Source organism: Bos indicus, chromosome 14, assembly GCF_029378745.1.
Source record: "Bos indicus isolate NIAB-ARS_2022 breed Sahiwal x Tharparkar chromosome 14, NIAB-ARS_B.indTharparkar_mat_pri_1.0, whole genome shotgun sequence".
NCBI classification, from domain to species: domain Eukaryota; kingdom Metazoa; phylum Chordata; class Mammalia; order Artiodactyla; family Bovidae; genus Bos; species Bos indicus.
Genome location: NC_091773.1, coordinates 70899258 through 70923575, shown reverse-complemented (window position 1 = coordinate 70923575; position 24318 = coordinate 70899258). Strand labels below are relative to the sequence as shown.

The window sequence follows — 24318 nt, the reverse complement described above, 5'->3', positions numbered from 1 at the left end:
TCCGAGGGGTGGGAGACAGTGAGGAAGCAGGGCCTGCGGAGCAGTCCGCCCTTGGCCCTCCCTGGGACAGAGGCACGTCGCAGGGGCCCGCCCGACTGGGTTTGGTCTTGAGGGATCATGCTGGCTTCGGGGTGAAGACACAGGCTTGAGGATGGGGTGACAGGGGAAAGAGCCCGCAAGGGGAGCAGAAATACAAGCCGGGTATGGACAGCGAAATTCCAAGACTGAGTCCCAGTTCTTCACCTGAGAGATGTTACAAGTGGGTTCCCGGAATATTTAGAAAGCAAAACCGACAAGGTACACGTAAAACCTTGAAGAAATAATAAAGGTAAAAGCAAATATCAAAATGTCAGACTGTGTGTGTGTGTGTGGGTGCATGCTGAGTCGCTTCTGTCGTGTCTGACTCTTTGTGACCCTATGCACTATAGACAGCGAGGCTCCTCTGTCCATGGTGATTCTCCAGGCAAGAGTACTGCAGTGGGTTGCCATGCCCTCCTCCAGGGGATCTTTCCGACCCAGGGATTGGACCCATGCCTCTTGTGTCTCCTGTACTGGCGAGTGGGTTCTTTACCACTAGCACCACCTGGGAACACTCAGACTTTGACTACCGTTTTCTAAATACTGGAAATGGCCACAAGGACACAAGGTACCCATAGTAACTGTAGCTCCTGATATGTGATCTACAAATCAATGCAGTTATTACTCTCTACACCAGGAACATCTGTTTAATAAAATATTTTAAATTCCTATTGTCAAGTTTTAACAAGCACATGGGGCTTTGGAACTAGACACATAGCTAGATTCCAAAGTGGTGCTCCATTGAGATTCTTTTTGCATTAGGTCTTATTCCTTTCCCACCCATTTTTAGATTAATTAATGTAAATATAAGACTATCCACACACTCAAATTATTTGACAAACTTGAATAAAATAACAAATGTTCTTGATCAAATAATCGCTTTCAACAGTGTTGGAAAAACTAAATTGACTCATCAATTCAATCAAGATGAATGAATTAGTTGTTCCGTTGACACAGTTTCTTTCAAAATAAAAAATGATCTGCCATTGCACAAAAGCCAAATGTTCTTTTGCATTGGAGTTCGATGCACCAAAAAACAAACAAAAATTTCAAATGAGTGCCTAATCAAGGATCTTTAATCATAAGTGAGTGCCAGGAAAATGTATTTTTTTAATCCATTAAAAATCAGTTGATAACTTTTCCTCAATAATAACCACACTGTTGAATAGAGATGTCCTAATGCATTCAGTATTTTAAAACACTGGTGGGTTAAATGCCAAGCAATAGTGGAGTGGCTGAAAATGGTACAGCGTTTCTTTTGGAGGTGATGAAAATATTCTAAAGTTAGATGGTGGTGGAAGTTACATAACTCTGTAGGTATACTAAAATTTATGGATTTGTACCGAAGAATTGATGCTTTTGAACTGTGGTGTTGGAGAAGACTCTTGAGAGTCCCTTGGACTGCAAGGAGATCCAACCAGTCCATTCTGAAGGAGATCAGCCCTGGGATTTCTTTGGAAGGAATGATGCTAAAGCTGAAACTCCAGTACTTTGGCCACCTCATGCGAAGAGTTGACTCATTGGAAAAGACTCTGATGCTGGGAGGGATTGGGGGCAGGAGGAGAAGGGGACGACAGAGGATGAGATGGCTGGATGGCACCACTGACTCGATGGACGTGAGTCTGAGTGAACTCCGGGAGTTGGTGATGGACAGGGAGGCCTGGCGTGCTGCGATTCATGGGGTCGAAAAGAGTCAGACACGACTGAGTGACTGATCTGATCTGATCTGATCTGATACTTAAAACAGGTGCACTTTATAGTATGCAAATTATATATAAATAAAACTGTTTTATTTTAAAGCCAAAAGAGGAAGCAGCATTTGAAATTACACACCAGTCCTCTCTGAAGAAATGAGAGATTGCCAAATGAATAACAACCGTAGTTTCAGGGGCAAAGATCACTTGGAGGAGCAGTCATCAGAATCCTGAGGGAGAGAACAAATGCAATTGTCAACAACAACAACAAAGAACATATGGTGGATAATTTGACAAAAATTATAATATTCTCAGCCTCAGGAATCTGAAATATTCTTGGGACATTGCAGTGGTCACATGAGGCCGTAGTAAGAACACAAGGAAAGTCATGGGCTATCCATTAGAAATGCCAGCAAAAAAAACTTGCAGGAGGGAGGGGGCCACAGGGGTGCTCTTTGGGGTAGCAGTGCAGCTTTCCTAGGATTTGTTCCACACTTTGAATGAATAATATGCTGAATTTGAGTAGCAAAACAAAGCTGGATCAAAGAAGGCACGAAGAAGAGCAAGAGGCGAAATGATGAAGGAAAGGATTGCAGAGGCAGCAACAAGTGCTGCCATTGTGGGGCTGGTAACAAGGATCACGCCAGTAAGGCGGCATCTGTTATAATCTACCAGCAAAGCCTGTCTTTGCTCTCACCAGCATGCGTGTGCATGCTATGTTGCTTCAGTCGTGTCTGACTCTTTGTGAACCTATGGACTGTAACCCGCCAGGCTCCTCTGTCCATGGGATTCTCCAGGCAAGAATACTGGAGTGGGTTGCCATGCCCTCCTCCAGGGGATCTTCCAGTCCCAAGGATCAAACCCACATCCCACATGGCTCCTGCATTGGCAGGTGGGTTCCTTACCACTAGCACCCCCTGGGAAGCAGAGTCTAAACTCTTAAGTTCTGGAGAAGATGAGAGAGAAATGTAAAAATCAATGTTGCAAATAGGCTAATTTGAATTTTGACCCATCAAATCCAGATGTGATGAGGAGAGAATGAAAATATTTCAATAATTGAGAAGAGGAAATGTTTCAGAGAAAGAACCCAGCGACCACAAGAATTTAGAAGAGAAACAAGAAAGAGGGAGAAGATTTCAATGGCCCGTGGTTTCTGACCCTGAAGAAAGAGACAAAAACAAGGGGGTTAAAAATACTACCGTTTGGAAGAGAGAAAGGTTGGTTGGAATATTGAACTTGAGCACAGACCACATGAGTGAAGTTATTTTATCAAATCAGGACAGGTTAGGAGACATGAGGAGAGGAAGGAGCAAGAAGCAGTGGGCCCTGCCTTTACCGTTCATTTTTTCATTCGTACCTTTAAAAAGACTAGGATTGGGTCCCAGAAAACTGTCTGAGTCCTCAAAACTTCAGCTTTTAAAGATATCCGGCTTTCTCAAGTATGTGTAGTTATGAAACAAAGTATGAATTAACAAGAATTCCAATGTCTTGAACATATAATTCAACAGCAATATATTATTGCTAGTTAAAGCAGTTTTCAAGGCATGAACCATATTAGTTCTACAAGAACATTTGCTTCGTGTGTTTTTCTTCTAGAAAATTAATAATTTTGGCAACGTGTTTTGTGATGTCCTTTCTAACATGTGTTGTAGAAGGATATTGTTGCAACTGCTGCTTCGTGTATTCTGGCTCGCAAAGATGATTTCACACTTACTAAGTTTGAAATTTAAATTGTGGGTTTGGCCGTGGCTATTGCCAGACAGCAGTATCACAGAGTTACAATAAAGTTAAGAAATTTTTGTTGTCATTTTAGATTTTTAACTTTATTCGGAAAAAAAAATAAACTACATAATTTCAGAATTACAGACGTGAGGTATCGACTAATATTTTGCTTTAGGCAAACTGTTTTTGCTGGTTCAGAGAGATCTACAGGGCATGTGCTGTTGAAACAGCTTTCCCAAACTAAGCAATAAATCTAGAATTGACAGCTACACAAAGCCACCATCAAGTCGGGAAGGACTGCGTCCACAGTGTAGGCATTCAGGTAATGGGATAGTTAAGAGGGGAACTGTGAAATGACAGAACTCCACTGTTGCAAAAGATATCAGAGATCATTTTTAAATTATAATCTGCTAAAAAATCCTATTTGAGAATACATAAAAGATCTTTAATTATTTTTAATGCTAATCGGGGGGCTCATCAAAAATGTAATTCAACTCCTAAAATATTTAGGTTGTGTGTGCATGTATGCTCAGCTATGTTCAATTCATTGCAACTCCATAGACTGTAGCTCACCAGGCTCCTCTGTCCATGGAATTTTCTAGGCAAGAATACTGCAGAGGGTTGCCATTTCCTACTCCAGGGGATCTTCCCACCCCAGGGATTGAACCCAAGTCTCTTGTGTCTCCTGCATTGGCAGGTGGATTCTTTAACACTGGCACCACTTGGAAGCCCTAAAAATATTTAGGTTACCTTCTTAAACAACAGCACCAAGAACTGATTAATTTTTTAATTAAAAAGACATTTTGAAAAAAATCTATATGAATCAAGATTTTGCAGAAAAACTGAGTTTTAGAGACCTTTTCGTTGGAAATTAAAATTATTTTATTTTATACATTTACAGTTTTGGTCTTATGTGGCATCTGGTCAAATACCAAGAAGAAAAGAAAGAAAGAATTTAAATTTTTAAATATCCATTCAATGAAATAAATAGAATTGTATGCTGGTAACATTAATCACCAGAGTTACAAAAATTATAAAGTTATTAATTAATAGATAAATTTTATTCAGATTCTCCATAACTTTGTTTTCCATGGAAATTCTTAAGACATCTCTCATGAAGTCATTTTTGCAATTTTTCCAAATGATAGGCATATCCTCCTGAAGACCGTAAGTATATTTTAGATGTCTGTCATGATGATGTGTGTATCCGCTCTATACTGTTCCCTTTAGCTTATTGGCACAGCATTGAGAGAAAAATGACAATCTGTCTCCAGAAAACTGATTCTGAACTGCATCTTTTAAGACTAAATGTCTTTGGCTTAAAGAAAAAGAAATATACAAAAGGCATAAAAATCAAATGGGTGATACAATTTGAAAAGTTTTTTGTTTTTTTTTTTTTCATTAGAAATAGAACTTCAAACATTTAGCTGGAAGATATTGTCAACTACACAAGACTTTTTTTTATGTTTTTTCCAAAAGGCAACATCTCAACACCTCATGGAAGATGGCATGCTTTCATGAGATCTCTAAGATACGAAGCTGGTTTTCCCCATCCTCCAGCATCACAATGAGAAAATAACTCTTCTATAGAAATATCCAAAATGAGGAAGCACTGTTTGCGAATTTTACATAAATGTATAAAATTACTGCCTAGAAGATATGATTACAAACAAGTGAAAATAAAATATTTCTTACTCTAAGGTAGTTAAACACATAACTTGATATAGAAGACCTGGGAACACCGATGACAAGGGGCTGAGACCTCCACAGTGGTAAACCAGTGCCATCTAGTGCCTGAAAATGGAAATAGCAACAGAAGCTATTTTATACGCGATTTGCAGAAGGCTGCGGGAAAAAGTGATGAGGCTGTCACAGGTGCAGCTGATTCTGGAAACCAGGATGTGAGGGTGAGTATTCTGCAGAGACTGAGGAGGGAGAAGAAAAACAAAGAGGGGGGTTGTTTTGGCATAGGTGGTGACCCTGTAAAAATTCATGGCCAGGATGAGGTGAGGAAAAATGCAAGATCCTGGGTGTTACCAGCAAACAGAACTTTTACCCTGAGCACTCAGCCCTTTTCAGGGAAGCTCTCTCTCCTGTGCCTTTTACTGTATATATCTTCCTTTCTTCTTTCTTACCCTTTTCCCTAATCGCACCTTCTACAAATCTTTTCAGTCAGTTCAGTTGAGTCGCTCAGTCGTGTCCGACTCTTTGCGATCCCATGGACAAATCTTTTAGGACTGGAAATCTGTTGATGATACAAGATTTTTTAAATTGCCTCATAAATTAAGGAATTTCTGGCTTTAAGACAATACAACAAACTTTTAAAACTACGCTTATCCTTTATGGACCATCTAGTCTGTATTTAAGGAATGCAAGAAATTGAGGCTAGGAAAATTTAGGTGTCCTTGGAGTCACCCAGGTGGTGAGTGACAGAACTCAGACTGAATACAAGCTTTCCTCATAGACCGGGCCCAATGGGAAGGAATTTTCCTGCCAGGTGGGCACACCTACAAAATGTTCCTCAAAAGTTTTCCCACTTCTAGCCTATTTTTATTTGTTTTGCATATGTTTGGAATTTCAGAGGCTTAATAAAATTATATATTTTCCGCATTTTCTTTGAGATACCTTGAAGAAAATCAGAATTTAATATAAATGCATAGCTACAAGAAAAAATAAAATGGGCAGTTATCTCTAAGTTCATGTATCCAATCTGTTTCAGTAAAGAATGAACTGATTTAAATATAAATTCTGTGTTTCTATGGTCTTTTTTAACATGGTACAACAAATGAAACACAACTTTTTTTTATCTTTAATTCCTTCTATTTGTATGCAACTTTTTGCCATAATGTCATCCACTGTAGAATGAAACTTCCTAGAGGGTCAGGAAGTAGTCTTTAAATTTTTGTAAAGGAAATAGCTTAGGGTGACCTAGATGTTTACCTTTATGGTAAAGGTTTTAAATATTAAGTTTGATTAATCAATATTTTAAAGATTTATATCTCCTACAATTCTCATTTTCAACAGTTAAATATGCAATGCCTCTGTAAGTCAGCTGTCATATAAACCAGGAAATCACATCCTTTAATACATATTACTATATCTGCAAGTAAAAAGCTTCAAAAGTAAAAAGCTTTTTCTTTTTTAACAAGATATTTTACGTATTCACATCCCACCCCCAAGAACATCTTGGGGAGGGACTCTCAAATGTTAAAATTAGTAACCATCAGTTACTTCTCACCAACGAAAAATTCATTGTAATCTTTTTATAAAGAAAATAAAGCCATAATATTGTCCAAAATCATTGAAGGAAAGAAGCCGATGATGTTGAATTTGAACTGAGCCCTGTGCTCCTGGCAAACAGAGAAGGTTACAGGAGTTCTCCCATTCTTTGTGTTCTGGAAAACAGCTTCCTGTGAAGAACCAGCCTTCCCAAATGACTCAACATAGATGAGACTCGTAGATGCTCTTGTGTTTACCTATGGCAAGGTCAGCCTTGGCTTCATAAATGATCAGCCCAATCCCCTGTCCCCACTGACCAAGCAGAACAAAATGTCTGGTAACTGAACATTAGTTAAACCCCTCTCCTTTTCTCAGGTCCCTGGCCTTGTGCCTTCTCTCAGCCTGAGACAGCGTACAGCCTCTATTTGTGGGTCCTTCCTGGATGGTGTCAAGACAAACCATTCTCTCATCTGCTGTCCTATATGCCATCCTTTCAATCCACTTCCCCCCAGCAGGCTCTTTCTAGCTTTGACTACATCTCTCATAAAAGCCCTTTTGCCTAATTCTTAAGACACTGCAGATGGTTGGACGGCATCGCTGGCTCAATGGATATGCATTTGAACAAGCTCAGGGAGACAGGGAAGGACAGGGAAGCCTGGTGTGCTGCAGTTCATGCGGTCACCAAGAGTCGTACACAACTTAGCGACTGAACAATGACTCCTCTTATAAGAGCCCTTTTGCCTAACTCAAAGACACTTCAAGTCCCATGGTCACTATTCTCTCTACAGCAATAGCCCCCTTACAACACTGTAACAGCCCCTTCCCCCTTTTGCAATTAAAGTCTCTCCTTATTAAGTCCATTTTTTGTTTGATAAAATCAAGAATTCTAATTAAAGCTGAGGGACATTGACTACTAAATAAAGCAAACCAGGATGATAAAGTCTTCCGGCTCTAGAAGCAAAATCATACAATGTTCATGAGGGTAAACATATTTCTCATATTTTTTTCTTTGCTCAGATAAAGTTTCACAACTTTTCAAGGGCAGTGCTTTCTGGAAAATATCTGCATTCACAAGAATAGTGAAATCTTTTCACAAATTATACTAAAAGTCCCAATATTTTCCAAGTTCATTCTGGAATATCAAGGTGTCCCAATTTGCCCAGATCCAAGCTTACATTTAATAAGTGAAAAAAAAATTACTTATTCAGTATTAGCTCACTAAATCTTGCAATTCAGTATTGTACAGTGGGATGAAAAATCTAAATAGCTTTATTCAAAATTCCTGTCAAATTGCTCAGTACTCATTTTGTTTACCAGAGTAAAAATCTAATTTTTCAATGACAAAACCATACACTGTGAGGCCCAGTGCCACCGCAAATCTTCAGGACATTTCTATGGTCAGAACTGACCAATACCATATGCCATATTATGTAAACAAACATGTACCCATAGGCTCAATTGTACAAACCACAGGAGGAAACAAAAATGATGAGGTGAACAGATGTCTTAGAAGCATAATGACGTCTCTGACAATCCAGAGACAAAGATCTATGTTTCCCTTTGGTCTGTAAAAATCAGTTGGAAATCTTTATAGATTCCCACTCTTTATTTTTTAATTTCATGTATATACACACACATATATGAAACAGTGAAATGACTAGTTGGCATTTCACAAACTTAGCAGATCCAGGTAACTGAATTAATTTAGCTAGTGCCCTTCTACACATGTTGGGGGAAAAAATCATTCATTTCCCTTGACATCAGTTCTAGGCTCAGATCCAACGCCTGAGTACTCTGATTCATTTCTACTGCATTTATTTAATGCTGCTATTTATTCATTCCTTTATGAGTTACTACTAATTAAACACCTACTGTGTGCTAGCACTGAGGATACAATTCTGAACAAAATAGACCAAAGTCTCTGTCCTCCTGGAACATGTAATTTAGACAGAAAACAAACCACATTAATGAGTAAAATATAATCTCTAGAAGACTAGGTGTATTTTGTACTCAGTAGAAAAACAAAGCAGGAAAGGGAGCTACAAAATGCCATGGGGCAGGGAGGAGGATTTCAGGCACTGACCGGTATATTTAAGTTGAGTCTCAAGGAAGTGAAAGTGAAAGTGAAGTCGCTAAGTCATGTCCGACTCTTTGTGACCCCATGGACTGTAGCCTACCAGACTCCTCTGTCCATGGGATTTTCCAGGCAATAGTACTGGAGTGGATTGCCATTTCCTTCTCCAGGGGATCTCCCCAACCCAGGGATCGAACCTGGGTCTCCCACATTGTAGAGTCAAGTGACTATCTGGGGACGAATGCTCCTTGCAAAGGGGTGGCAAGTGCAAAGGCCTGAAAGCAGGAACACTGACACATGTACTGCAGTGCTGAGCACTACAGACCTTGTGAAGATGCGGAAATCATGTAAGGAAGCAGGTGATACAGATGTACTAAAGCTAATAGCAAATCAACTGTTTAAAAACTGGAAAGTGAAAAGTGAAAGTGAAAGGTGCTCAGTCGTGTCCGGCTCTTTGCAACCCCATGGTCTATACAGTCCACGGAATTCTCCAGGCCAGAATACCAGACTGGGCAGCCATTCCATTCTCCAGGGCATCTTCCCAACCCAGGAATCAAACCCAGGTCTCCCACTTTGCAGGCGGATTCTTTACCAGCTGAGCCACCAGAGAAGAGCTGGAAGAGAGATGCAAACATGATCCACAGCAGTTTAGATTCCATAAAAACAATATAGTCGGGAAGAAAGCTCAGCAGGCAGGGGGAGGAGGGGCTGGAGTTGGTGGACAAGGTGTCCCTAAATGAGCTCAAATCTGAGAGGAGTTCTGTTCAAAAAATGTGGGCCAGTGACGCAGCATGCATGGTGCCAACTAGAGTTAGGACCATAGCAAGGGGAAATATTATGTAGATATGTAAGTATATGAATATGATATAAATTTATAAAAGTTACACAATGTTTATATTATATGCAAACTACGTTTGGACACAACACTAAAAACATAATGTTTCCCTGTGCATAGAACTTCCCGCGATTCCTCAGATGTATATATCAAAAGGGCCTCTTCTTATGTTTGTTGTTTGAGACAAAGAAGTAGAAAATTCTTTGTCAAATGCAAAGCCTTATTAATGGAGGTGGGATACAGCATTAATTTAGAACCCAGAGGAGTTCAGATGATTATTTTCTCTCACCTCTGCAAAGGACAACCATTCAGCAGTGCTATCATGAAATGTACACATTTCCTCGCCCTGCCTCCAGCTGCAGGCCTCAGCCACGCCCTCCTCCTTCCGGGGGTCTAAGCCCTGCCTGCTGGCCACAGGCCCTCTCTGGGAACATCTTCCTCCGGACATGCCCACGCCCATTCCCCTCTCTTCTAGGCTCAGTCTATGCCAGGGTCAGAAGGAGTCAAGCAAGAGCAAGACGTGTCCCTGTACACACTGCTGCATTTAAAATGGATAAGCCACAAGGTCCTACCAAGGAGCACAGGGAACTCTGCTCGATGCTACGTGGTAGCCTGACTGGGAGGGGAGTTTAGGGAACATGTACATGGATACATGTATATGTATAGGATACATGTACATGTGTGGCTGAGTTGCTCTGCTGTGAAATCATCACAACGTTGTCAATCAGTTATACGCCAGTGTACAATACAAAGTTTAAAAAAAATCTTTAAAAAGGCAAGTCGCTGGCTTCCATGTGGGGAGATTAGAGCAGGCACCAGGAGGAAGGGTTTACAAAACAAGACCAGGAGGCTGAGCCCTGGGGGAAAGGCTGAATCCTGCTCCCTATCCTAAAGGAAACTAGCCAAGGAAATCAGTCATCCAAAAGCACTAGTAATGTCTGGTAGTATAATGTGTTTTCCCTCAAGCACACCTACTATTTTTAAGAGGCTGCTTTGAATAAAAGGAACGGACCTCGAGTGATGGCTTGCTGAGCAGAGGCTCTTGGAGAGAGGTCTTTGGAGCCCTTCCCAGCAGTAAGCCTGGGGGGTTAGGCCTCAGGCAGGCAAGCCAGTCCAAGGAGGAGCTGAAGCAAGACCCAGCAGTCTAGGGAGCAAAATTCACCTGAGTCCTGCCCCGACCCCTGCTGGGCACGGGCCACCTGCCTCTGCCGTCTCTTCTCACCCCACAGTCATTCCAAAGGGAACACTTGCATTCCTCATTTTGGATTGGTATCTGCCTGATGGTAAATAAATTAAATATGAATTCCCCTCAGTTTTAGAACTCATGTCCATCAGAATGTTAAGAATCCTGCGTCCCAATTCCAGTTCCTTCTATGGATTTGGAGAAACAACATTTAAGTATCAGTTTTCCCATTAGATTATCAAAGATTATTGAGTTGTTATTTATTAGTAAATGTCCCATTCTGCTATTCTCTGTATTATCCCTTTAAAAAGATCTAAAAGCACCCTCAAATCTTCATTTACAGCATCTAACAATTGTACCTTTTTACAACACGGAAAACCTAAGTTAATATTTCAGTTGATGCTCATGTTTCCCTATCACTTTCCTCCTTCTTGAATCTTTAAAAAATATCTTGTATACATAAATTGAAATTCCATTTCTAATTTTATTTCACTCTCTTATGAAAATAGCAATTACAATATTTGTAATGAATAGACATATTCTGGCATTTAAAATATAAAATCAAAGTGGAAAAATATTAGAGATACTGATATTTAGATCAAGATTCAGATCAAGATGATGATAGTCTTTGTATAAATTTATGACCTCAAAGTAATATTTTTAAATATTCCTTTAACATGAAAGTAACTTTTTCTAAAAGCATAAAGAAAAGCCCAGGCAAGACTTTCATTTTCTTATTTTGGGGCTTATTAACTACAGTTAAGCAGTTTAAAAATCTATCTGCATTTTTTCACTTGCCCTACACATGGTTCAAAAGCAATCATTTGCTGCCCCCTGGCTGTAAAGAGATTCCTTATCTTTGAATAAAATTATTTTCTTTAAAAGAAAAAATTATTGTATGTTGAAAAGGAGAGGATATATAAAATCTGGAATGTCTCTGGAAGTCCAGGAGTTAAGACCCCACTCTTCCAATGCACAGGGTGTGGGTTCAATCTCTGGTTGGAGAAATAAGATCCCATACATGACTGAAGTGACTTAGCAGCAGCAGCAGCATACTGCACAGCACAGCCAAAAGATTTAAAAAAGAAATAAAATTTATGACCTCCCAAATATATCAAGGTACTAATTAATACTGATAAAGAACCTACATTTTTAGATCAGACTGCCTACCATGTACTAGCTGTGTGATCTTAGTCAAACCTCTCTCTGAACTGTCCTAATCCATGTTAAAGAAGCTAATGAGAATAACAATGCCTACCTCATACGACTGCTAACTGCAATTAGAGATATCCTGGCATGCACACAACGAAGACCCAGAGCAGCCAAAAATAAAAGCAAATAATTTATTTAAAAACAATAAATAAATAAATTGACATTGCCAAATTGCCCTCCAATCTTGCACTCCACCAACAGCATCAGCCAAAACATCTGACTGACATAGAGGCAAAGTTGGGACCCGGCTTTGTTATTTTACAGTTCTACAGATGTGTGCTCAGTTATCTCAAGATCGTGTATGAAGTCCATTTAGCTTTACCCACTAATTTGAAATATTATCTTCTACAAAGGTTTCTGTCTCTAATAATAGCAAAGAAAAATGTTCACTATCAACATATAAAATAAAGAATTTAAAATCTGAGTGTCAAATTTTCATCAAAGCTACCTTGTTTTCCTCCCCTCACATCTAGGAGTAAGCAGTTTTATCTTGATGCTGTGATGTATCAATCTATAAAAGGAACATGGAGAACAATTTAGATAAACACATTATCCGTGGTCTAATTCTGAGAGCATCACAACTAGCTCCTGCTCCCATAAGCACGAGAAACAAACGGTCCTGTGAGTATTTTTATCCAAGTCCTGCCATACTGCGTTGTCCCTTCCTAAAATTCTGCAGTTCTGTGAAAGAACTATATAAAGATCTGTACTCACAATCCTGAGAGTATGTCACAGTCAGGTCTAGTGGGAGAAGAAACCCTTAACTGGGACATTTGTCCTTTGGCATCTGTCATTAAGCAATGCGAAGCACAAAGTGGATTACCAAAGGTCATGTTCTAGATCTGCATTGTCCAACACGCACTCCATACCGTTGGTATTGGACTGTACAGAAATCACTAGCCACACGTGGCTCTCAGGCACCTGAAATGTAGACAGTCCAAAACAAGATTGGGGTGGAAAATATACACTGCTTTTCTAAGAAACTATAAAGAAAGAATGTAAGATATCTCAGTAATTTTTATATTATTTACACATCAAAATGTTAAACTTTGTGTATATTCATTAAATAAAATATATTGTGAAAATTTACTTTATTCTCTCTTTTACTTCTTTAATGTGGCTACTGCAAGACTCATAATTACAAACATGTCTCATTTGGTATTGCTATTAGACCATCGTATCAGTTCACAGCAATAGAACTTGTAACTTTAGGACATGACCTGAAGGATTAGCTGTGACTCTTGGAGACCACACATAAAAGCTGCAATCATAGGGATTCATAAAAGTTCAGTATGAACAGTAGATTACGCAATACACTGGGAAGAAAGAATTATTCATTCTGCAAATATGGATTAAGCACCAATTATTGCCAGGAACATGCCTGGCATTAGATCTGGACTATACAGAGCCTTGATAACTGTACAACTTTAACCTTGTCAAAGCATTAAATTTCTCTGAGCACCATGGCTTCATGTGTATAATTGACCTTGCCTCAAGAGAAGAGATCGGAATGAATGCACTCTTGAAATTCTTTTCTGCATCAAGATCTGTGATTCTGTACATATTTCAAGTTTGTAATCAAAGTCTCTAACTGGCTATAAAACTATATTAGAAAAACTTATATCGTAAATTTATAAACCACATTTTTTACACATTATTCACTATGAACATTTTCTCTCAGCATGTAAATAAATTTATTCAGTGTGTAAAACATTCAATTCTATAATGGATAGTGAACTACAAAGAGAAATAAAATCATATTTTGCACCATATTCTGACAGTTTTATTTTGAGGTACATAGATTTTTTCCATTAACTTATTCAACATTTATATAATGAGTTTAAGGAAAGGTGCTATCGAGGAAACAAACATTCATTGGGATAGTTCCTGTTCTTAAGTAACTCATCTCTGTGAAGCTTCCCTGGCCAGAGTTATTCCTAAAGGTAGATTTAATTACTCCATTGTTCATGTCTCTATTACATTCAACACATTTTTTCTGTTTATATTTCTGCTTCCTGCCTAGACTGTAATCTCCTTGGCAAAGGGATTATCTTATTCATCTTTGAATCCAGTACTTAACAAACAAGGGATGCATGTTGAACACTTGACATGTGGCTATTATCATAACCAATAAGGAAGAGATGGACAAGCCATGCCCTAGACGTGATACCCTGAGAAGAGCACAGCATCAGCTATGCAGTATTTTTGCCAAGAATGCATAACCTCAGTCTGTTATTAGGAAACATCTGACAAGCACAAAGTGGTGAACATTCTACTAAGAAAGTGGGGCACAGGGGCTTACATTGTTACAAAATATTAATGTCATGAAAGACAAAGAAAGGTTGTGGAAATGTTCTATATCAAAGAAAGCTAAAGAAACATGACAATTAAATGCCATACCTTATCCTGGACTGGATCTTTTACTGAAGTGGAAAGACTCCTATCAGGGATATTAATAGGTCAATGGACAAAACTGGAATATGAATGATAGATTAAGGTATTGTATTAATGCTAATTTATGAATTTGATAACTTCATTATAGTTATGTAAAAAAGTATTCCTATTTTTAGGATATACATGGAGATACCTTAAAGTATTATAATATATGTAACATTCAAATAGGTCGGCAAAAAAATTATGTCCACACACATACATGAACATACATGCACCACACATGTAAATACCCATGTAAACATACATGGAGAGAGCAAATAATAAAGCAAAATGAACCTGGTAAAGAGTGTGTGCATACATTCCTTGTACTGTTTTTGTGTTTGCAGTTTTGAAATTACTTCCAAATGAAATGTTTTTAAAAGTACAAATGTATATATATATGATGCTCAGCTTCACTGCTGTTCACAGAAATGCAAATTAAACCAATGAGAAAACACTATTCACTATTAGCAAAAATTTAAAGGATGGATAGTATTCAGTAAAGGCAAAGGTGTAGAGAAAGTAATATTGTTTTCACATAATGTTCAAAGGAACAAAAATTGACAAATCCTTTTAGAGGATAATTTAGCACTTTAATCTATTAACCCTTTAACCTTTTAAACCCAGAAGTTCACTTCTAGGAATTTTCCTTTAAAATTACATACAGTATGCATATTGACAAGGAAATATAAGGTGGTCACTTCAGTATTGTTTGTGATAGCAAAAAATGGTAGATAACCTAAATAAGAAGAAGTGGCAAGAATACACAGATAGTGAAAGTGAAAGTGAAGTCAGTCAGTCGTGTCAGACTCTTTGTGACCCCGTGGCCTGTAGCCTACCAGGCTCCTCTGTCCATGGGATTTACCAGGCAATAGTACTGGGATGGATTGCCATTTCCTTTTCCAGGGAAGAATACACAGAAGAACTGTACAAAAAAGATCTTCATGACCCAGATAATCACAATGGTGTGATCACTCACCTAGAGCCAGAAATCCTGGAATGTGAAGTCAAGTGAGCCTTAGGAAGCATCATTACAAACAAAGCTAGTGGAGGTGATGGAATTCCAGTTGAGCTATTTCAAATCCTAAAAGATGATGCTGTGAAAACGTTGCACTCAATATGCCAGTAAATGTGGAAAACTCAGCAGTGGCCACAGGACTGGAAAAGGTCAGTGTTCATTCCAGTCCCAAAGAAATGCCCAAAGCAATGCCAAAGAATGCTCAAACTACCACACAATTGCACTCATATCACAGGCTAGTAAAGTAATGCTCAAAATTCTCCAAGCCAGGCTTTAATAATACATGAACCTTGAACTATCAGATATTCAAGCTGGTTTTAGAAAAGGCAGAGGAACCAGAGATCAAATTGCCAACACCCGCTGGACCATCAAAAAAGCAAGAGAGTTCCAGAAAAACATCTACTTCTGCTTTATTGACTATGCCAAAGCCTTTGACTGTGTGGATCACAATAAACTGTGGAAAATGCTGAAAGAGATGAGAATACCAGACCATCTGACCTGCCTCTTGAGAAATCCGTATGCAGGTCAAGAAGTAACAGTTAGAACCGGACATGGAACAACAGACTGGTTCCATATAGGGAAAGGAGTATGTCAAGGCTGTATATTGTCACCCTGCCTATTTAACTGATATGCAGAATACATCATGAGAAATGCTGGGCTGGATAAGCACAAGCTGGAATCAAGATTGCCAGAAGTATCAATAACCTCAGATATGCAGATGACACCACCCTTATGGCAGAAAGTGAAGAACTAAAGAGCCTCTTGATGTAAGTGAAAGAGGAGACTGAAAAAGTTGGCTTAAAGCTCAACATTCAGAAAACTAAGATCAAGGCCTCTGGTCCCATCACTTTATGGAAAACAGATGGGGAAACAGTGGAAACAGTGGCAGACTTTATTTTTGGGGGCTCCAAAATCACTGCAGATGGTGACTGCAGCCATGAAATTAAAAGACCCTTACTCCTTGGAAGAAAAGTTATGACCAACCTCGACAGCATATTAAAAAGCAGAAGCATTACTTTGCCAACAAAAGTCTGTCTAGTCAAGGCTATGGTTTTTCCAGTGGTCATTTTCCAGGCAAGAGTACTGGAGTGGGGTGCCATCGCCTTCTCCAATGGATGTGACAGTTGAACTACAAAAAAGCTGAGCACCGAAGAATTGATGCTTTTGAACTATGGTGTTAGAGAAGATTCTTGAGAGTCCCTTGGACTGCAAGGAGATCCTACCAGTCCATCCTAAAGGAAATAAGTCCTGAATATTCACTGGAAGGACTGATGTTGAAGCTGGAACTCCAATACTTTGGCCACTGTTATGGTATTCTTGACAGACCGGGACCTGGGGACAGGAGTCAATGAAAAGAAAGCAAAGAAAAGAAGTATGCGGGGGACCCAAGTCTCTAGTGGAACAAGGGTACTTTATTCATGGCAGTGTGTGCTTATATATTGTTATACAAGGAAGCTTTAGGCAGAAAAATCAAGTTGAGTAAAAAACACTGAAACCAGATGCATAACAACAGTAACTAGGGGAATAACAATAGTCACAGGGACAGAAGACAATCCATGTAGTGCGAATAGGAACAGGACTAAGTAGTTTTATAGAAAAGTAAAATGTTACTAAAAGGAATCTATGTATGCATTCTGCCTCATGACCTCAGTCCTGAGAACTGCGGGCAGCTCTGCTTGTTCCAGTTTTCCAGGAACTGATAAGGAACAGAGGGCCCTTAAGAAACAGAAAACAACATATAGGATTCCTTAAAATTAAACGTTCCCTGAAAATCCCCCGTTTTTTATTATTTTTGTCAAAAAGGCCCTGACCAATTGAGTTTGTTTAGTTTGAACAATTTTTGTTGAAAGGCATCGGTATACAACAAATATAATTACCAGGACAATTACCAATGTTACAGCACCAGACCCAATACTATGAGTAATACTTTGGAACCATCCTCGAGGGTCTAGCCCAGATAATTAATTGATCAGCTAGCTGTTCAGCTAAAGTTTCCAAATTATTCGAAGAGGGCAGACTTTTAGAGAAGGTTTCAAAGATTTCTATCGTGTGTGTCTTGCAAATGAAATTTGATTTGTTCCCAGTTGTAGGCACTATAGTTGAATTGAACAGGGGTAATACAAAATTGAGCAGAATTCCAATCACATTTTAGTATTATTTGCTTCTGGAAATCTATTAATCGATCTCCGACCCCTTTGATGGCTGTTTTTAGTTTCTATATTTCATCTTCAACTTCCTCATCTAGCTGAGCCTGAGTGGCCCACATAGTATGAGCATCTTTGGTCTAATTTTGAATAAAATTATGTGTTTGAACTGAGGTTTGTAAAGCAATGTCTGCGATAGCAGCAGTGGTGCAAATGGCTATTAATCCCAAAATGCCAAGAATTAACCATCCAATGAATCGTTTAGATCGCTGGAGTCATTTAGTGAGTAGCCAGGAGGCAAGTCCTGCCATGGGACCCTCTTTCCAGGGATTCATTTTTTAAAGAAACAGAGGAATTAAGACAAGTATATAATTTGTAATCTATACAAGTCACAAAACGTAGAGTCTTATTAAATTGTAAGTTCTCTATAGCTATAACAAAAGGAAGAGGAACGTAAGCTTGTATAAACTATGAATGACTAATGAAAGGAATAGTTACTATGAGTTGAAGATCAAGCCCAGCAGAACCATACCAGCCACAGTCATCCCCGTCAGGGACCAGCGGTTGAAGCACTCTTGGCCCTTGCGGCTCTGGGTTGCTGTATTGTTTCCATAGAGTTCCACAAAAGTGTCCCAGCTGCCGTTATCCTGGATCCAAGGCTCTAGGTGGTCATTAGGTAAGTGGCCATCCAAGTTGTGATCTGACTCACCAATACCTGCATCTCCTTGTCTATGCTTTCCATGCATAGTGTCGCACCGAAGGGAAAAAAAGGCCACAATGCCACCCCAGTTCACCCCATCCCAGAAGAGCTCATACACTACCTGTTCAAAGCTCTGATATGCTGTCCCTGGGGTGATATGGAGCTAGGACATCAGGTCGCTGAATGTCTGGTGGTACCTCAGTTCAAACTCATTGCCTGCCTCCCTCAGGGCTTGCTTTACTGTTGCCATGGGGATCACTTCCCAGCGTCCAAGCTTCTGCTGTGGCCAGGAGCTCCATTCACCGCAGGGCTATCCTCCAGGTGCCAGGATGGGTTGCCATTGATGGCATTGCTGTATCCTTTCTGGAAAAGCTTGTAAGAGAGAAAGTCAACCACTAGTTCGCAGTTGCTCTGAGACATTTTTATAATAAGGATGGGTTCCACCAGTCTGTTGTCTAAAATACCTGTAGTGAAAAAGGGGGTTAGGTATATAGGTCCAATAAGTATGATTAATTAATTCAGCTTGAGTGGGGAAAGCAGAAGCAAGCAAAGCAAGCATAGCAACAAAAATATTTTCCAGATTCAGAGGCATTCTCTGTTGAGAAACCAGATTTTTAGCTTGATTAGTAAGGGTTTTTGTTTGTCCCTAGGTAGGAGAAGGCAATGGCAACCCACTCCAGTACTCTTGCCTGGAAAATCCCATGGGCAGAAGAGCCTGGTAGGCTGCAGTCCATGGGGTCACTAAGAGTCGAACACGACTGAGAGACTTCACTTTCACTTTTCACTTTCATGCATTGGAGAAGGAAATGGCAACCCACTCCAGTGTCCTTGCCTGGAGAATCCCAGGGACGGGGGAGCCTGGTGGGCTTCGGGCTATGGGGTCGCACAGAGTCGGACACGACTGAAGCAACTTAGCAGCAGCAGCAGCAGCAGCAGCAAGGAGATCATAAGGTCGATGACATTAAGGGCGTTGTTTCTTGGAGATTTTTAGAGTCACCATGGCTTGTGTTGGAATTTTTTCTTCCCAGGAATTTTGTCATTTCTTTTTTATTTTGAATGCCGGAGGATCTTCTGAGGCGGATCTTCCAGAGAGGGAGCCAACTGATTTTCATTGGATCTATCTGGATAAATATAAGCATATCCTTTTCCCTGTAAGATTAATTTCCCAGATTTCCATTGTTTAGTTAGCCCATCTTGATATCAAATGAGCAGAGGAAGAGAAGTATCTTTCAATTCCTAGAAATGTTTCTGTGCTTATGTCAAGATAACTCCTTGTGGTAAGTTTAAAAATTTTAAAACAAATAAAGCTGTATTAACAATAGTTACAGGATTAAAGAATATCTTACGCTGGAATCTAGTAAAGTCTGCTCTGGATAGGGAAGATAGAATTGTTCTTGTGTATTCCTCCTTTTTTAATTTTTTTATTTGTAGTTTCAGTGTGTGAAATGGGGGAAGTGTGGTCCCTAATAATATACTGTAATTCAAGAAAAAGTTGTTGAATAATAGACTGATAAGACTTTATGGTAGAAGTTTCTATATTTTTTAGTACAAAAACTGAATATGAGTAGTCAGAAATTATATTAATAGGGTAAGGATGTAGGTGAATAACCTGAATAAGAGCATATAATTCATTTTGTTGAGCAGAATGAAATTTAGTATAAAAGACTTTATATTCTTTGAGAGACCAAAATGAGGCTTTAGCATTTTTATCCCATCTATATAGAAAACATCAGCTTGAGGTATAGGTTGTGATATAACAATGCAAGAGATAATAAATTTAGTATTTTTGAAGAAATTTCAAAGTTTATTAGAAGGATAATGAAATGAAATCTCTCCAAAATAGTCTAAGAAGGCTTTTTGAAAATCGGTAGAAGTTTCTAATGCATTTTCAAATTGAGCTTTATTAATAGGTAATATAATTTCATGAGGATCAGAGCCAATTAATGTCTTAGTTCTATTTCTGATAAGAGAGCTGTGATACATATACACAATGGAGTATTACTCAGCCATTAAAAAGAATACATTTGAATCAGTTCTAATGAGGTGGATGAAACTGGATTATAGAGAGTGAAGTAAGCCAGAAAGAAAAACACCAATACAGTATACTGACACATATATATGGAATTTAGAAAGATGGTAACAATAACCCTGTATGCAAGACAGCAAAAGAGACACAGATGTATAAAACAGTCTTTTGGACTCTGTGGAAGAGGGAGAAGGTGGGATGATTTGGGAGAATGGCACTGAACATGTATAATATCATATATGAAATGAATCACCAGTCCAGGTTCGATGCAGGATACAGGATGCTTGGGGCTGGTGCACTGGGATGACCCAGAGGGATAGTATGTGGAGGGAGGTAGGAGCAGGATTCAGGATGGGGAATACGTGTACACCCATGGTGGATTCATGTTGATGTATGGCAAAACCAACACAATATTCTAAAGTAATTAGTCTCCAATTAAAATAAATAAATTTATATTTTAAAAAAATAAAGTCTTAGTTCTATTTCTCCCATTGATAGTTATTAGAGCAATCAAATCAAGATGGGGTATAAGTGACTTTGTCTCTCTAAAATGGGTATAGATCCATTCTATTGGGTGTTCTTGTTGGGCAAGAAGTCCTGTGGGGGAATGGAGACAAGGAAGTACAAACAACTCTAGAGGTAATTCAAGTCTAATACAAGTAAAAACTGTTTTTGTAGTTTATTTTGTACTAAACAGAGTTCCTCCTGTGCCTATTGTGAAAGTGAACAAGGGCTATTTAAATCAGGATCTCCTTTCAAAGTATTAGTCAGTTGATAATTTGTAATGCCTAAAGAGGGTCTAATCCAGTTTACAACACCTAAAAGTTTTTGAAAATCATTCAAGGTTGATAATTTATCAACACGAATTTGTGTGTGTTAGGGAGTAATATGCTGTCTATTAACAATAGATCCTAAGTAATGGTAAGGTAATGGCACCCCACTCCAGTACTCTTGCCTGGAAAGTCCATGGACAAAGGAGCCTGGTGGGCTGCAGTCCATGGGGTCGCTAAGAGTTGAACACGACTGAGCGACTTCACTTTCACTTTTCTCTTTCATGCATTGGAGAAGGAAATGGCAGCCCACTCCAGTATTCTTGCCTGGAGAATCCCAGGGACAGCGGAGCCTGGTGGGCTGTCGTCTATGGGGTCGCACAGAGTCGGACACAACTGAAGCAACTTAGCATTAGCATTAGCATTAGCAATGGTAAGGTGTAGAGGTTTGAATTTTTTCAGGGGCAATAATTAATCCAGAGTCTTTTAAACATCGTTGAGCTATGTCAAACATATGTTGAGTTTCTAAAACAGATGGAGCTGAAAACAATATATCATCCATATAATGAATAACAAGAAAGTCAGGAAATTGTTTTCTCACAGGTTCAAGGGCTTTGGCTACATAATATTGACACATGGTGGGAGAATTCATCATTCCTTGAGGTAATACAGTCCATTGATATCGTTTATCAGGCCCAATATGATTAGGAAAAGGAAAAGAAAAGGAAAATCTTTTTCAGTCTAGAGGGTGTAAAGGTATAGTAAAAAAGCAATCCTGTAAATCTATAATAATATGCCAGTTTTGAGGGATAGTGGTAGGAACTGGAATTCCTGGTTACAATGTACACATAGGTTTCATAGATGCATTAACTTTTTGAAGGTCTGTTCAGTTCACTGCAGTTCAGTTCAGTTGCTCAGTCGTGTCCGACTCTTTTCGACCCCATGAATCGCAGCATGCCAGGCCTCCCTGTCCATCACCATCTCCCAGAGTTCACTCAAACTCATGTCCATCGAGTCGGTGATGCCATCCAGCCATCTCATCCTCTGTCATCCCCTTTTCCTCCTGTCCCCAATCCCTCCCAGCATGAGAGTCTTTTCCAATGAGTCAACTCTTCGAATGAGGTGGCCAAAGTACTGGAGTTTCAGCTTTAGCATCATTCCTTCCAAAGAACACCCAGGGCTGATCTCCTTTAGAATGGACTGGTTCGATCTCCTTGCAGTCCAAGGGACTCTCAAGAGTCTTCTCCAACACCACAGTTCAAAAGCATCAATTCTTCGGAGGTCTATTAAGAGATACCATTTGTCAGATTTTTTTTATTACAAAAATGGGAGAATTCCAAGGGGAATAAGATTCCTCAATATGTTTTCATTTCAATTGTGTATCGACAAGTTCCTTAGTAGCCTCTAGTTTGTCTTTTGTAAGGGGCCATTTCTCTGTCCAAATAGGCTCGTCACTTTTCCAAATTATTTTAATAATTGCACCATTTGTTAAGTGAGCAGTGGCCCCTAGGAAAAATGTGGAATACATATTTGGGCTTGCCATTGCATAAGTAAATCTCTTCCTATTAAACTAAGGGGTGCATCTGTCACATAAGATCATAATGTTGCACGCTGGCCTTCTGGTCCCTCACATGGATATATTTGGACACTTTGATAAACCTCTTGTACTTTGGTTTGAGAAACTCCTGCAATTTGGCAAGAAATTCTCTGTATAGGCCAAGATTCGGGCCATAAATGTTTGTGGATAATAGTAATGTCGGATCCAGTATAAAGAAGACCAGAAAATTTTTTACCATTGGTTTTGACATTTCTATTTGGTCGTGCATATTCAGATACTATTGATGTCCATAAGGATTGTTTTTTATCTGTATTGTCAAATCCACCTGTCTGTATGTTATCAGAGGAGTTAATAGAAATGTAAGGTAAAAGAAGTAATTGAGCAATTTTGTTCCCCTTTTTGAATTGCCATAGTATCTGAGATGACATCATAATTTAAATGTTTTCCCTTATAATCTGAATCAATTACTCCAGGGTGAACAGTAATTCCTTTAGAAGTCAAACTAGATCAGTAAAAGTAAAAGACTGAAGGTTTGTGGAGGTCGAGGTCCAAAAAGTCCAGTAGGTATTCTAGAAGGGACTACTTGAGGAAAAAGGAGAAAATCATTTAAGGCTGGTATATCGACGGCAGCACTGCCAGATGTTGAGGGTTTGAGGGAAAAGATGGAGTTTGCCCCTGGTTTTTGTTGATGGGGACCTGGGGAGTCCTCAGCTTGGAGTTTCCCAAAATAGGCTTCCCTTCAATATCATATTTAGATTGATATTCTCTGGCCCTTATGGCAACGAGGGCAAATTCCTGGAGGTTTTTTAATAGTTTTAATTTTTTCTGTGTGTGTTTTTAGGACAATCTCTTTTTCAAATGGGTCTTATCCCCACATGCAAAACACCCTTCATTTCCTTTTTTAAAGGCAGCAACCATTGTTTCAGCTAACATTTGCATTTTTTGAAGCTCTGATCCTAAATTGCTACAAACCTTCAAATAATCAATAATAGTCTCAGTCTCATGAATTGGAGTGACAGCTATTTATCATTTTTGGTTTTCATTTTTATAAGCAAGCAGTTTTTCTAGCTGCATTTTGGCCTCTTCTCCTATAACATTACAGGAAATAGCAACTTCCAATCTAGCTAAAAGATCAGCATAGGCTTCATTAGGTCCTTGAAATATTTTTGTGTACTTGTCTTCAGGTTTTATTGACTTCCTACTTTCCAGGGGGAAATACGATGTTGGGGTTTATCCACATCCATAGATTGGGCTCAAAATATGGACCATCTTTGTCAGAGTTGGGTGGCTCAATTATTAGGAGTTTATATTTGGCAAGGTTTTATTCAGCTAAGGATAGGTGTGACGTGGTGAAGGCTAGAAAGAGCTCGTTTTCCATGTCCCAGTCTAGTAACCCATAAAGCTTTTGTTGTAAAGGAGAATGAGTAGAAAGTTTTTTCTTACAAATGTGTGTGTTAAAGGCTTATCATTGTCATTTTAAAAAGTATTGTCAGCTTTAGTGTCAAAAAAGACCTCAGAAAAGTCATTGTCAGAGTCATTTTGTCCTGAGTTAAGAGGACTTTCAGCTTGGCATCCATTGCAAGAGGAGGAGGAGCACTTGGAGCAGCTGGAGCAGAGCTGGTGGGATAATTTTGAAATATTTTATGTTGTTT

General features: G+C 39.1%; 1 pseudogene; it reads right to left on the bottom strand.

Annotated features, from left to right (window-relative positions):
• Positions 1-12191: 12191 nt before the first annotated feature.
• Positions 12192-24318, bottom strand: part of LOC139186970 (bcl-2-like protein 1) — a 73757-nt pseudogene continuing 61630 nt past the window's right edge.